We start from the raw sequence: 17437 nt of genomic DNA on the forward strand, positions 1-17437 counted from the left end.
ACAGTCAGAGGGTAGATCAGTAGGGGAATGAAATCTGGAGTTTAAAATAAAAAAAAATCAACTTAAGAAACTTTTAAACATATTCTGACGGGGGAAAAAAGAACAGCATTTTATCAAACTGTTTAGTGGATATTTTAGAAGGTTTATGTTTCCAATAATATTGTTCAAAATGAAATTTGATTTGTATAAATGCCTTTAATTAGGAGGACTCCCTTTTAATTAGCTGCTTTGTTTGGGCTCACATCCACTCCCTTGCTCTGTTCACCCTGGTTCTAGCACCATCCATTGATGCATCTTTTTTTTCCTTCTGATAATTCCTCCTTCATGAATTCGGATACTATATTAATGAAAGTTCAGTTTTTCATTGAAGACTATTGACAATTTATTTCAGATTTCCTAAGTTTCTAGTAGAATGATAGTTTTTAGATCATCTACATGACAGATTCTCAAACTGTTGTGGGTGGGTGTCATCTGTACATCTTATTTTTAAAAAATACAGATTCTAATTAAATGAACCCAGAATAGAGCTCAAGAATTTAGATTTCTAACAAGTTGTCAAGGTATGCTTCTTTTGTTAATCCTCAAAACTATAGTTTGAGGAATGTTCAAATACTTTCTCATAATTCTGGAAGTAGAATTCTGAAAATATTGTTCAGGTATAGGCTATAAAGAAAATATTTGGGGAGTATTTTCTAGCCAGCTCATCCAACATTTCTCTAAAACCATTAAATCACAAAGCTCTTAATTCCTAGTATGTTGACAAGACTGTTTCAAATTTAAAGTAGGAAGTTAACATATTATAAATAAATGTACATCGTTATATACATTTATAATAAGTTTAATAAGATAATAATAAGATAATGAGTTTATAATAATAATAAGATAATGGGAAAATAATAAGATAATAATAAGATAGTGAGTTTCTGCTGTATAACACCCTACATTGTTCTGATGCTACGTTGTAGTTTATTGATCTCTACATTGGATCTAGTAAGAAGATTTTAAAACACATGCCAGTGCTATTTTATGAAAACTATTTTGATCATACTCAGAATCATCCTTTCATTACTTAACACTAAGGAGAAGGTATTTTTGGTTTCATTTTGTTATAATTTGAAGTATATCATGTTTTATTTCAGGTCATAAATGTGAACTCTTGATAGACGTTGATGGAGTGTGTGTGTGTGTGTGTGTGTGTGTGTGTGTGTGTGTGTGTGTGTGTGTCTGTGTCTGTGTCTGTGTCTGTGTTGGCAATTCTGATCACAACCCACAAATGTTTGGTATAACTTTTTCTTCAATAATATTTTCCTTTATTTATTCTTTTCTCAAACAATACAACCACTTCCTAGATCCATTGCTCCTCAAATTCCCTTCAGAAAAAGAGTAGGCCTCCCAGGAATACCAACCAAACATGGCATAACAAGATGTAATAAGTCTAGTATATTCCCTATATTAAGATTGGCTAGGCAGCATGGTAGGAGGAAAATGATACCACAAGCAGGCAGAAGAGTCAGATTCACCCCATTCTCACTTTCAGAAGTCCCACAAAACACCCCAACCTAGACAACCACAGCATAAAGGACCTAGTGTAGACCTGTGCATGTTTTGTCTCTCTGTGCCTCTTCAGTCTCTGTGAGCCCCTATGAGCCCTGCTTAGTTAATTCTCTGGGTCATGTTCTCCTAGTGTCTCTTACTTCTCTGGCTCCTACAATCCTTTCTCTGAACATTGCCTGATGTTTTGCTATAGTTCTCTGATCTGCTCCCATCAGCTGCTGAAGAAAACCTCTCTGATAAGAATTGGGCTAAGCACCAATGTATGACTATAGCAGAATGTCATTAGGCATCATTTCATTGACATTTTTTTTTTTTTGTCAGTGAAGTTTGCTTTGTACTTCTGATCCTAAGGATTTTGAACATTTCTTTAAGTGTTTCTTAACCATCAAAGATTCCTTCTTTGAGAATTTTCTGTTTAGATCTGTACCCCATTACTAAATGGAATGTTCAGTTTGTTCATATCTAGTTTCCTGAGTTCTTTATATATTTTGGCTATTATTAGCTTTCTATCACATGTGGAGTTGGTGAAAATTTGTTCCTAAAATTGAGGCTTCCATTTTGTACAATTGATTCAGATTCACCCCATTCTCACTTTCAGAAGTCCCACAAACACCCCAACCTAGACAACCATAGGGTATCCTTTGCCCTACAGAAGCTTTTCAGTTTCGTGAGGTCCCATTTATTAATTATTGATTGTAGTCTCTGAGCTGTTGCTCTTTTCATGAATGTGTCTCATATACCATTGAGTTCAAGGCTATTCCCGACTTCCTCTTCTATCAGATTTAGTGGATTTGGTTTTATGTTGAAGTTTTTGATCTGCTTGGTTTTAAGTTTTGTGCGGGGTGATAATCGAATATGATACTCGAATTCTTCTACATAGATATCCTGTTAGCACAGCACCATTTGTTTATAGATGTTTTCTTTTTTTCCATTGGGTATTTCTGACTTCCTTAACAAAAATTAGGTGTACATAGGTGTGGGAATTTATATATGTATCTTTGATTCAATTCCATTGTTCAACGGGTCTGTTTTTATGTCAATAGCACGCAGTTTTATCACTATTGCTCTGCAGTACAGCTTGACATCAGGCATGGTGATGTCCTCAAAAGTTCTTTTATTATTTACGATTGTTTGAGCTATTCTAGGCTTTTTGTTTTCCCAGATGAAGTTAAGTAATTTCCCTTTGTTCAATAATATTTTAAATGTGATATTTTCTTATCCTAACTAGCAAACCAGTGAAAAGCAGATTAAAAACATAACTGAAAATCTTCCACTCATAATATTCCATTCCTTCTCCCTTGACAAGATTCCAAATATGCTAACAGAATTCACAGAAACATTTGTGCTTTGCTGTTTTTTGTCTCAAGTAATCATCTACTGGCACACATATTTTACATGGAAACACTTCATATAATGTTGCTATGTATTAAACACTGGAATCCACTGAGACCTATTGTTTTCCAGCTTCTTATTGATACGCTAGCACACCATGGGCATATAATAGACTAGTTTACTTCAACTTGACACAAACTCGAGGTACCTGTGTAGTAGAAACCTCAACTAAGGACTTCATCCAACTGGACTGTGGAAATGTCTGTTGAACATTTTCTTAATTGATAATTTTTGTGGGAAAGACTCAGTTCACTGTCTTAGTGGTACTAATCCAGGGCAGGTAACTCCAAGTTGTATATGAAAAGAAGCTGAGTTAGCACTAGGGAACAAGCCAGCAAACACATGTTCCTTCATGAGCTCTGCTTCACTTCTTGACTCCAGGTTTCCACTTGAGTCCTATTCTGGCTTCCTTTGATGACCGACTCTAGCCTGATAGATCAAACTCTTCCTGAAGTTAAGATTTTCTTTTTTTCAGTGCTGGGACAGAGTATAGAAAGCAAACTAGGACAAATTATATTTGTTGTGAAATTTGGCTCCATTTTTTAAATGTGCAAATCTCCAATTTTAACAGATTCTTAATACAATTTCAGGGAAATTTCTGTCTGTTTTGGAGTTAATACCTAGTTTTATGAATATATTCTTGTTAGTTTCTGAGACAGGAGCTTGAGAAACAGGCAGTGTGAGCCAGCAAGTGTGTGTTCTGGGAAACAAACTCAAGTCCTCTGTAAGAACAAGTGCTCTTAAATACTTATCCATCTCTCCAGCCTCCACTTTGCAGTTGTGAATGAGCAAAAAAATAACTGAGTTTGATCAACGTAACATCTTTAGGATATTTGTTCTATCTTCTTTCTAAAATGAAGATAGCAATATTAATATTCTATCCTGGATACACTTCAAGGGAAAGAAAGTTTGACTACATGGAATATTGATTATTTTAGTTCTAGGTGCTTTATTTTTATCCTTGCTATTATTAACAATCATTTCTGATTAATATCACTAGAGCACCAATCTGTTGGATTTTGTATACTATTTTTCTTACTATATTCATTAATTTTGATCCTATACTTTTTATATATAATCCTATAATCTGCATTTTGTGAAGCTTTGAAATCTAGGTTAAATATGGTTCTAGTTGATGCCATCCACTGCCAGATAAATCAGATAGAACCATTTATGGCCTATGCTTCCTCTTTTACTCCTACATGACAACCCCATTTTCTTCCACTTCTGATATTAAACTATACTATGGAACCTGTGCCTCCTGGTAGAAAATTTAAAGAGTTTAGATCAGAGCTGTACTAATAGCTTCAGGAAACTCAAAAGTAGTACTGACTTTTGGATCTAAAAAATAGTGATTTATGAGTAGAGACTTAACAAGGCAGGCAAAATTATTTAGTATTCAAATAAAAATTCTGATAATCAGGCATTTGTGTTTTGAAACAATGATGCTATAGTTTGGACCTTAAGTATAATTCAAAAGCTTCATTTAAAAGCTTTGGTCACCAGAGTTGCACTATTTAGAAGAGTTGGAACCACTTATGAGATGGAGGCATAGTGGATAGTAATCAGGAAGTTTGGCCTCAAAAGGAGTATAAGGGCTCTGTTTTGTTGTTTGTCTTGCTTTATTTTTGAGATGGGGCACATGCCTCTGCCTTCTAAGTGCTGGAACTGAAGAGGTGTACTAAGACACCCAGCAAGAACTTACATTTCTTTTTCTTCTTGCTTTTTTCCTGGCAATGAAACAGTTTTGTTTTGCAATGTGCTCCTATCCTAACATGTTACACTGTTTTTCCACAGGCCCCAGTTCAACTGAACAAACCATTTGTGGACTGGACCTCTGAACCATTTAAGCAAAATAAACCTTGCTTTTTCATTATCTCAGGCATTGGTTACACTCATGATAAACTAAGGAACATGTCATTAAGTATCATACTTGTGACTGTTTTTTGGGATAAAATTTCTCAGGTCAGATTATAATCTCTTTTCCAAAAAGTATTTGACCTTCACTTTGCAGATATAATTTGCAGAAATAATTGAATCTGAGTTTTGTGGAATGCAAATGTATTCCTAGCACTTGGACAAAGAGTAAGACAAACAATAACATGAGATTGAGGGCAGTATCAATTACAAAGCAAATATTGGGCTAGCCTGGAGAGTATAGCAAATCTGTGTCACAAACAAACCAGAGACATTTTGGGGAAAAGAAGTAAGAATATTTAACTTCAAGAATTATAAATAAAACATTAGGAAACAAATCACTAGGACTAATGTAGTAAATTGCCTGAAACATCATGAATATCAGATTATGTTTAATGTTACTTTTTTGGAGGGTGGTGGGTTGGTTTGTTTGTTTGCTTTTTTGTTTTGTTTTTTCTTTGTTTGTTTGTTTGTTTTTTGAGACATGGTTTCTCTGTAAAGCCCTGGCTGTCCTGGAACTCACTTTGTAGACCAGGATGGCCTTGAACTCAGAAATTCGCCTGCCTCTGTCTCCCAAGTGCTGGGATTAAAGGCATGCACCACCACTGCCCAGCATGTTTAATGTTACTAATATGATTAAAACATGCTTTTTAAGATCCTCATGAGAGGTGGTAAATTTTCAGGTTCAAAATGTTAAGCAGTTTCTTCAGATATGCACATAATATGAGTAATCTAAAGTAAAATTTCATGGTCTTCATTAATAATATAAAATATTAAAGTAGTGCTACCATTTGAAATAGAAAAATAATACAGTTGTCAATTTTTAAACTTTCTAATTTCTGTTTGGATTTTGTTTTCTTATCTCCTAAATATTATCAAAAGCCTGATAAAAATAGTTTCTGTGTCCTATGAAACATAAATACCAAATAGGTATATGATCTAGGTAGTGATTTTTATTTGTTAAAAAGTTGGATTGTTCTACATTTATTTCAGTCAAGTCATGTGTAGTTAGATTTTCATAGACAATACTCAATACTTTATTTTACATGGAAAATGATATATAGTACAAGAAGTATACAAGAAGTAATTAAATAAACTTGTGTATTTACCGAAGATATTCATGTTAAATGATCACATTTGAATAGAGTATAAAAACTCTCCATCACTTTTTTTCTCTTTTCTTTAAACAAAGGAGAGTACAAACACAGTCATCCACTACCACAACTTATGCAGTCAAGTTTCCCACATTTGGGGGGAACTTGCAGGGTTTATCCATCAATTCTTTGATAAACATTTATGTTTAAATTTTTATTATTTGCCTAAAGTAACACTTTTTGCTATTTTAAATCTCTTCTCTCATTTCTACAGTTGAAGATTTTTCATAAATACCCTCATAAATTCATGCATAAAAACATTAACAAACTATTCAGTTTCTTCCCACCCTGGAAGTTCTTAATAAAATTTGTGACAGTGAATCTTGCCAGTCAAGATCATAATAACGCCTCCATTTTTATCAAGTTTTACTTAAGATATTCTCTAGGAAATTCTTATATTTTCTTCATGGGTCTCAAAAATTCTTCCTAAGTATATTTCTCATAAATACTATTTCTGCTGTGAATTAATGCATTGCCTAGTATCATTTTAAATTTAAAATACCATCATGGATAAGGGTGTGGTGATATTTATATATTAGTATATTTCTGAATAATTTATAATCTGGTTTCTATTTTATGAGACATATATATATTTCTAATAACTCATGAGTGTAAATGAAATAAAATTCCCTCAATACATGAATAAGGCATGCTTGCTTGATTTTTACATTTGTTAAATCAGTTGTCCTCACCAGAAAATTAGTTTATTTTTCTAAAGACTTCAACTGATTAGATAAGGCCCATTTAATACAATGGAAAATAATCTGCAGTACATAAAGTCATTTACAACAGCATCTATAGCTAAGCATCATAGCCTATAAAACTCATTGAATTAACCATCACCCTTAACAAGAACCTAAGGCACTTAAATCCTGGTTACTTATATGAGAAAGTGCTAAATGGGATTTTATATACTTGTTCTACAAAACCATGAATAGTGACATACAGAATATAACTTTGCCTTCAAAACTGGCTTATATCTTCTGACATTTTTTAGATCACCAGACTATTTCTCCTTTAGCTCATTTATTTGTCTCTTAGGAAAAGTCTGAATGCAAGAAAAGTTTGTACCATGAGTTTTTTCCAGGCTTCCTGTACATGGAAGCAAATGCAATCTGATAGCATACAAATATACATACATATACATAAAATAAATTAACATTTAATTTCATTTTCATTAATACTAAACATATTTTTCTACTTTTCTAAAGGGAAATTTTGAGAATGTATTCACCATTAAGATATAAGATACAATTTGCTAAACGCATGAAACTCAAGAAGAATGAAGACAAAGTGTGGACACTGTGCACCTTCTTAGAATTGGGAACAAAACACCCATGGAAGGAGTTACAGAGACAAAGTTTGGAGCTGTGATGAAAGGATGGACCATCTAGAGTCTGCCATATCCTGGGATCCACCCCATAATCAGCTTCCAAACGCTGACACCATTGCATACACTAGCAAGATTTTTCTGAAAGGACCCAGATATAGCTGTCTCTTGTGAGACTATGCCGGGGCCTAGCAAACACAGGAGTGGATGCTCACAGTCAGCTATTGGATGGAACACAGGGCTCCCAATGGAGGAGCTAGAGAAAGTACCCAAGGAGCTAAAGGGATCTGCAACCCTATAGGTGGAACAACATGATGAACTAACCAGTACCCCGGAGCTCTTGACTCTAGCTGCATATGTATCAAAAGATGGCCTAGTCGGCCATCACTGGAAAGAGAGGCCCATTGGACACACAAACTTTATATGCCCCAATACAGGGGAACGCCAGGGCCAACAAAAAAAAAATGGGAATGGGTGGGTAGGGAAGTGGGGGGGAGGGTATGGGGGACTTTTGGGATAGCATTGGAAATGTAATTGAGGAAAATACGTAATAAAAAATATAAAAAGAAAAAAAAGAAGTGTGATGAAGTCAGAAATCAATGAATTTTTATTTACTTTTAAAATTTTTACTTTTTTACCTGCAGAAATAATAGGTATTTAAAGCAAGATATAGAAGCAGACAGACAAAGGACATGCATTTCTCTTTCCTACAATGTGCATGTTATACTGCTTCAGTGTAAGAAGTTAAAACTGGAAAAAACTTGGTATTATCAATTTAGAGGTATTAACAATATTTAAAAGCTAGGAAGTATCTAGATACATTTTCAAAAGAAATACAGCATGTTATTAACTTTTCAAATACATACTAAATATATATTTATAATATCATTTATCATTTTTCTCTGTGAAATTTTCATGAGTGCACAGTTTTTCCACATATGTTGGCTCATTTGGTTTCATTTTTGCTTTACTGTTGTTTTCCTGGTAGTGCTAGAGATCAAACTCAGGGTTCTGAGCATTCATGGTAGGGAAGAGCTACTATACCCCCAGCTACAATATAGTGACTTATTTGATTTTCAAAAATCATAACATATAATACATTGAGCCCATTGTTAAGATTTAAATAAATTAGTCTGTTCTTGAGTGTTTAGTACATAGATATACTTACTCCAAAAAGCATTATAAGTTTCCATATTATCTATTATCACATTATCTATTAGCCTAAAACTGCTTACTTTTTAACCCCCGACTTGGGTAGATCAGACTGCCTTTGTCTGATCATCCAACAAATCATGCATGTTTCCTTCAAAATTATTTTATTTTTAATTATAAATGTAAAATTACACAAAACTGAAAAATCTATTCTGCTAAAGCTACTTCTACCATCCTGCCTTAATATTAAATGAACCAAGAGCAGACATCCATGTCTCTTTATGCTGAAACAAATGCATAAATCAGTCTAGTGAGAAGCAGAGAAGAGAGTATTTGAACAATGTCTTTATTTCCTAGAAAGTGTCATGTTAAATTGCTTTCTCCATAGCAGGCTTTATCTCCCATAATTATATAAAATAACTCTATTAATGTGTGTTTTATGTGGTTGATGCTCCCAAATTCAGTCCATCAAAAACATAGAATTATAACTAAAAAGTTGCATTTCATCTTTGTTTGCAAACCATAGAGGCCAAATTTGGCAAATGTCATTTGAATGATCAACACACATCTATAAATTTGAATCACTGAAAAATGGTTTTAATGATCTGTCTTTATATTGACTTTTCATATTTGTTAGAATGTGGAACAATTGAAGCACTCCTCCATCAGTGGTGGGATTACAAACTTGTACAATCACTGTGGAAATCAATTTGTCGTTTTCTCAGAAAATTGGAAATAGTTCTACCTGAAAACCACTCTTGGGCATATAACCAAAAGATGCCCCACCATATCACAGGGACACTTGCTTCACTATGTTCACAGCAACTTTATTTGTAATAGCCAGAAACTGGAGACAACCCAGCTGTCCCTCAACCAAAGAATGGATAAAGGAAATGAGGTACATTTACAAAATGGAATACTATCCAGCTATTAATAACAATGACATCATATCATTTGAGATCTTTTGTGATTGTGTTACCTCACTCAGGATGATGCCCTCCAGGTCCAATCATTTGCCTTGGAATTTCATGAATTCATTCTTTTTTATTGCTGAGTAGTACTCCATTGTGTAAATGTACCACATTTTTTGTATCCATTCCTCTGTTGAGGGGCATCTGGGTTCTTTCCAGCATCTGGCTATTATAAATAAGGCTGCTATGAACATAGTGGAGCATGTGTCCTTCTTACCGGTTGGGACATCTTCTGGATATATGCCCAGGAGAGGTATTGCGGGGTCCTCCGGTAGTACTATGTCCAATTTTCTGAGGAACCGCCAGACTGATTTCCAGAGTGGTTGTACAAGCTTGCAATCCCACCAACAATGGAGGAGTATTCCTCTTTCTCCACATCCTCGCCAGCATCTGCTGTCACCTGAATTTTTGATCTTAGCCATTCTGACTGGTGTGAGATGGAATCTCAGGGTTGTTTTGATTGGCATTTCTCTGATGACTAAGGATGTTGAACGTTTTTTCAGGTGTTTCTCATCCATTCGATATTCCTCAGGTGAGAATTCTTTGTTTAGCTCTGAGCCCCATTTTTTAATGGGGTTATTTGATTTTCTGGAGTCCACCCTCTTGAGTTCTTTATATATATTGGATATTAGTCCCCTATCTGATTTAAGTTAGGTAAAGATCCTTTCCCAATCTGTTGGTGGCCTTTTTGTCTTGTTGATGGTGTCTTTTGCCTTGCAGAAGCTTTGCAGTTTCATGAGGTCCCATTTGTCAATCCTTGAGAAACTTAGTATACCTGAGATATAAGAGACAATTTGTAAAACACATGAAACTGAAGAAGAACAAAGACCAAAGTGTGGACACTTTGCCCCTTCTTAGAATTGGAAACAATCACCCATGGAAGGAGTTACAGTGACAAAGTGTGGAGCTGAGACAAAAAGATGGACCATCTAGAGACTGCCATATCCAGGGATCCATCCCATAATTAGCCTCCAAATGATGACACCATTGAATACACTAGCAAAATTTTGCTGAAAGGACCCTGATATAGCTGTCTCTTGTGAGACTAGGTTGGGGCCTAGCAAACACAGAAGTGGATGCTCACAGTCAGCTATTGGATGGATCACAGGGCCCCCAATGGAGGAGCTAGAGAAAGTATCCAAGGAGCTAAAGAGATCTACAACCCTGTAGGTGCAACAACATTATGAACTAACCAATACCCCGGAGCTCTTGACTCTAGCTGCATATGTATCAAAAGATGGCCTAGAGGGCCATCACTGGAAAGGGAGGCCCATTGGACTTGCAAACTTTATATACCCCAGTACAGGGGAACACCAGAGCCAAAGAGTGGGAATGTGTTGGTAGGGAAGTCGGGGGGAGGGTATGGGGGACTTTTGGGATAGCATTGGATATGTAATTGAGGAAAATACGTAATAAAAACAAAAATAAAAAAAAAATAAATAAAAACAAGGACATCATGAATTTTGCAATCAAACAGACAGAGGAACTGGAGATTGCTTCTAGCTTAGGGGTTAGGGCACATATCCACTTCTTTCATTTCTGGGATTTCATCTGGTATAGAGCCTCACAGGCACTGTGCATGCTACTTCAGTGAGTTCTGATGTGTATCTTTTCTATTGTGTTTAAAAGGCCTCTTTCCTTGGTATCCTCTATCCCCTCCAGTTCTTCTACTCTTTTCACCCCTTCTTCTATAAGGTTTTCTGAGCTTTGAGGAGAGCAATTTGATGGACACATCCTGTTTAGAATCAAGTGTTCTAAGGACTCTCACTCTCTGTGTATTGTCTGTCTGTGGATCTCTGTTTGTCTACATCTTCTGAAAGAGAAATCTTCTCTGATAATGGCTGAGGAAGTCACTGATCTATGAGTATAGCAGAATGTAATTAGGAGTCATTTTATTGCTGTGTTCCTTTAGTGGCACGGTACTATATGGTTTCCCCCTTAGGTCCCTGAACTAACTAGTTTCAGATTCTTGGTCACCCAAGCAGCATCAAGTATGGGTTTAATCACACAGAGTGAGCCATAAAGCATCTTTGACATCTCTGTGTCCAAAGGGTTACGTAGGTATTGTCTCCTTTCAGTTTCTGGAGAGTGACCCTTGGCAACAGTTGGGGTTGTTTGGGGGTTCCTATAGCCAACAACTCAATTAGGTGTAACCCATTCCTAGTACTGGAAGCTTCATTTGTCAGAAGAGATGTTCAACTGGGGTTCTATCTCCCCTGTTATTTGGCAACTTCACTTAGACCACATTCATATCTATATCGATATTGGGAATCCTTTACTATATTAGGTTTCCAGAATAACATTCAAATGTCTCTTAATTTTAGTTGTCCCTCCCCATATTCCCTCCCTTGGCCCTCTTTTTCTCCCCTTCTGCAAGTGACCCTTATGTTCCAGTCTTCTACCCCTCCCATCCATAATTATTCTATTTTCCTTTCTTAGCAAGAACATCTCCCAACAGTCCCTTATGTTGTACCTAGCTCCTTATTCTAAACTCTATGGTGTTACAGATTGTAGCTTAGTTATCATTGATATTTAACTGCTAATATCCATATAAAAGAGAAGCATACTGTATTTTTTTTCTTTTTTGGGTATGGGTTGTATCACTAAGCGTAGTTTTTTTCCCCCTAGTTACATCCATTTATCTGCAATTTGTGGATGCAAATGCAAATCTACAAACACTCATGCACTTTACAAGGCATATTTAATGCTAAAATATTAGGATCCTATTTAGAATATATTCACTTAACAATCCAGAGGTAATAATGCATCCAATCTCATTTCTAGACAACTTGAATCTACACTATTATACTACATTCTTAAAAGTTATCATTCTGTATACGTAGTCTTTTATGTAAGGCTGGCACTATTCTACATCATTTGTATTAATTCATTTAATCACTGTTCTTATCACCCCCATTTTACTGATGAAGAAATTGTAACAGTTAAGAAGAAAAAACAGTTTCATGAGGTTCCATTTGTCAATTCTCCATCTTACAGCACAAGCCATTGCTGTTCTATTCAGGAAAATTTCCCCTGTGCCAATATCTTCGAGGCTTCTCCCCACTTTCTCCTCTATAAGTTTCAGTGTCTCTGGTTTTATGTGGAGCTCCTTGATCCAATTAGATTTGACCTTAGTACAAGGAGATAGGAATGGATCAATTCACATTCTTCTACATGATAACCACCAGTTGTGCCAGCACCATTTGTTGAAAATGCTGTCTTTTTTCCACTGGATAGTTTTAGATCCCATGTCAAAGATCAAGTGACCATAGGTGTGTGGGTTCATTTCTGGATCTTCAATTCTATCCCATTGGTCTACTTTTCTGTCATTATACCAGTACCACGCCGTTTTTATCACAATTGCTCTGTAGTAAAGCTTTAGGTCAGGCATGGTGATTCCACCAGAGGTTCTTTTATCCTTGAGAAGAGTTTTTGCTATCCTAGGTTTTTTGTTATTCCAGATGAATTTGCAGGTTGTTCTTTCTAATTCGTTGAAGAATTGATTTGGAATTTTGATGGGGATTGCATTGAATCTGTAGATTGCTTTTTGGCAAGATAGCCATTTTTACAATGTTGATCCTGCCAATCCATGAGCATGGGAGATCTTTCCATCTTCTGAGATCTTCTTTAATTTCTTTCTTCAGAGACTTGAAGTTATTATCATACAGATCAATAAGAGAAAAAGGCCACCAACACATTGGGAAAGGATCTTTACCTATCCTAAATCAGATAGGGGACTAATATCCAATATATATAAAGAACTCAAGAAGGTAGACTCCAGAAAATCAAATAACCCCATTAAAAAATGGGGCTCAAAGCTAAACAAAGAATTCTCACCTGAGGAATACTGAATGGCTGAGAAACATCTGAAAAAATGTTCAGCATCCTTAATCATCATGGAAATGCAAATCAAAACAACCCTGAGATTCCATCTCACACCAGTCAGAAGACCAAAGTGTGGACTCTTTGCCCCTTCATAGAATTGGGAACAAAACACCCATGGAAGGAGTTATAGAGACAAAGTTTGGAGCTGAAACAGAAGGACAGACAATCTAGAGACTGCCATATTCAGGGATCCATCCCATAATCAGCCTCCAAAAGCTGACACCATTGCATACACTAGCAAGATTTTGCTGAAAGGACCCAGATATAGCTGTCTCTTGTGAGACTATGCCGGGGCCTAGCAAACACAGAAGTGGATGATCACAGTCAGCTATTGGATGGATCACAGGGCCCCCAATGGAGGAGCTAGAGAAAATACCCAAGGAGCTAAAGGGATCTATAACCCTATAGGTGGAACAACATTATGAACTAATCAGTACCCCAGAGCTCTTGACTCTAGCTGCATATGTATCAAAAGATGGTCTAGTTGGCCATCACTGAAAAGAGAGGCCCATTGGACTTGCAAACTTTATATGCCCCAGTACAGGGGAATGCCAGGGTCAAAAAGTGGGAGTGGGTGGGTAGGGGGTTGGGGGGAGGGTATGGGGGAATTTTGGGATAGCATTGGAAATGTAAATGAGGAAAATACCTAATTTAAAAAAAGAGAAAAAAAAGAAGAAAAAACAACACTTATGCGATCTGTTCTGGTCATAAAGGATGTGAGAACATGGGGTTAGGATTCTATTCAAAAAATTTAAAGTCGTCAGCTGCTTAGATCAGGAATGTCTTCACTATGAAAGACTATTTACTTTTGTAATGCACAATAATTATATAAGCAAATCACATTTCTAATACGCAGTCAAAAATTGGGAGATGTACTTAACATAGTCTTAACGGATTATGCCATGGCACCTGTGGCTTTTTTTTAACCTTTCAATAGTTCCATTAAATAAATCATATGATCATACTCCTATAATCAACTGAAAATAATGGAGACTATGAAGATAGTTCAGTTATATGTGCTAGAAGATAAAACTATGTGAATCCATATTTTTCTTACATATCATCAATAACTTAAACATACACTGAAAATACATTAATTCACAATAGAAAGAATATAGTAAACTAGTGAGAAAATTATCATTGGTTTGGGCATTATAAACAATTCATAAATTTTCTCAACATATTTAAGCAAAACTATCATTTTAGCTACTTGTTGTTTCTGTGCCACCCTTACACAGGATTACATGCCCATATGTATTTTAACAAACCAGAGAATTATAAGGGAAGATCCCTAATTTCTTGATTTATATCTTCAATTTTTTCCAAAAGTTAGATTAAAAAAAATAGTGCAAATTACTAAATAACTCTTGTTCCTGATATTCTAAACAAGAAAATCTCCAGTTTTCTACAATGGCCTTAACTCTCTCACAGCAGCTATGGATGCCTACACGGGGTCAGCACAAAAATTTAACCCAGTCAGTCACCAATGGTGGAAACTCTCAGGAGGCCACACCTCTTACTCCTGAGGCTATATGCTACTGATTGATTTGGGAAGGGAAGAATATCTGTCTTCGGTTTCATTTCAATTTGTGACTCCACTATACTGATCGGTTAAAGGGATCATAAAATAACAAAAGTCATGAATCGGGAATTGGTAGAGCCAAGTGGGGAAAGGGGTGGTTGATTCAGTTAGGAGGAAGAAAAGAAAAGGTGGGAGAGAGAAAGTAATAAGAAGACATTATATAAGAGTGTGAAGTTGTCAGAGAACTAAACTAACCAATTACAAAAAAAAAAAACAGGAAAAGCAATAAGGCAAAATCTCCCTCAACTGGAAAAAGCCATCTACTTTAGACTTTATTCTCAACGTAAAATATTCCAGTCAGTGTCAGCAGACATATGAGGTGAACGTTGTGACAGAATTAATAGTCAAATGCTATGGGAAATTTTTGTGTTTTCAGGGAAAAGGTGTGAAAATGTCATTTACAGTATACACAGAGGTGCTTTCCACATGTAGTAATGAGTTGAAAGTTAAACAACCCAAAGACCTACAAGAATGTCAGTAATGCACAGTAAGCTAAGGATATTAAGAAGTAAAACACTCTAGAGAATATATCATGTGTAATAAGTTTACCATGAAATTTTTATATGGATTGTGTATGGAAATATATACCCAGGCTTTTGGTACCAGTTATAGTGGGGCTAAGGGAGATTTGGAGGTGTAAGTGGTCAATGTGGCTTATGACTTTTGTTTTAATGTTGCAAGTTAGTAAATGATAAGATTATCAAGCACATAGTGACATACAAACCTCATATACAAACCTCAAAGTAAAATTATAAACCAATGGTCATGATGAGAAACTTTAAATGGGTACACAGAAAAGAAATATGGTAGAGTTAATAATGATCCAATATAATTAGTTTGACACAACATATGCAAACATTAACTCAGCAAGGAAAAGTATATAAAATATATATGTTTATATACTGAACACAATCATTTTCATTGAATAATCAGCTACAGCTTAATTATGTGAGTAGTTGTCCAAATTCTGTAAAAAATAATTCCTAGTTAGAATTGATTATTTTCCCTCAATTCATACTCCTTTCTTGTTAATTTTTAGGCCATTAAAATCCACTGATATTGGAAGGGAGGGTGTCATTCAGTGGTAGAGTCTAGTAATCTCAAGGACTTGAGTTTAATCTCCTTCACTAATATCTTACAAATAATTGTAATACACTGATATTGTGACACAGAGACCAATCAACAAGTAAGAGCACCTGCGGGACAAGTGTGGGGATCTGAGTTCAGTCTCCAGCACCCACATAAAAAGCTGAGCATGCTCAAACATAACAGATTGTGCTGGTGGAGACAAAGACTAGATGATTTTTTAGGATTACAGTCATTATCATAATCAGATTTGATGAGATCCCTTTTCTCAAAGGAATATTGCAGTGTGACAAAGGAAAATACATAATACCCTTCTATGGCCTCCATGCTCATATACATGCATACACACACTTAAACATATAGGTATGCATACACACAATGTCCCTGCACATACATACACATACAAACACAACTAACATTAGCAAAGATGTTAGATAATAATATCAAAATTACATAGAAGGATAAAATTAGGTACTCCAAAGCAAGGTGGAGGAACAATAGTTTAGAATAGCCTATAGCATATTCTATGAATAATAAGAACTTAAGACTGCATAATAATGATATAAAATATGTAAATATTATTTATCATTTTATAAAGGATGTTATAGTAATTAGCTAAAATACAAAACCACGCTCCAAAATATGTATAATTATTATGTGCTAAAATGGTAAAATATTGAAGTTCATTTGAAAATATAAGTGAGCTTCAGTATTTAATAAAAACTCAAGATGAGTGAAGTAATCCAGAACCAGAAAGAAAACCCCTGCATGTTCTTGCTCATCATGATTTCTAGCTTCAAATTCTCAGATGTGAGTATGTGACTTGGAATAACCATAGAAACCAGGAAAGTATAAATGGACCACCATGCGGTTTGTGTGTGTGTGTGTTTGACAGAGTGAGAGAGAAAGAGAGAGACAGAGAGACAGAGACAGAGAGACAGAGACAGAGACAGAGAGACAGAGACAGAGACAGAGACAGAGAGAGATTTGGAATGGGAATAGCAGGCTATAGATAAAGGAGCATTAAATGACAGTCATTGGCCCAGGAAAAGACTTCTGACCAGAGTTCTGTTAGCATGGCACTAGAATCAACAGTTAGTAAATGGGGCCTCAGGACACAGAAAAGTCTGCATGGGAAACACCATCACTTGGACAAAGTTGCAGAATAAAGAAGGGAAGATTGTTTTACCAACTATATATTCACTACAGGGCTAATATCCAAAATATATAAAGAACTAAAATACACTTCTATGCCAAGAAAACAACTCAATGTAAAACATGGAATATAGATCTAAAGAGAATTTTCAAAAGAGGAAACAAATGGCCAAGAAAGAAATGTTCATTCAGCATCCCTAGTCATCAGGGAAATGCAAATCAAAATGACTTTGCTTTTCAATTGGAAACTCATGAAAAA

This window comes from Mus caroli, unplaced genomic scaffold (genome assembly GCF_978045245.1).
Source record: "Mus caroli unplaced genomic scaffold, Mus_caroli_1 scaffold_5, whole genome shotgun sequence".
In the NCBI taxonomy this organism is placed as follows: domain Eukaryota; kingdom Metazoa; phylum Chordata; class Mammalia; order Rodentia; family Muridae; genus Mus; species Mus caroli.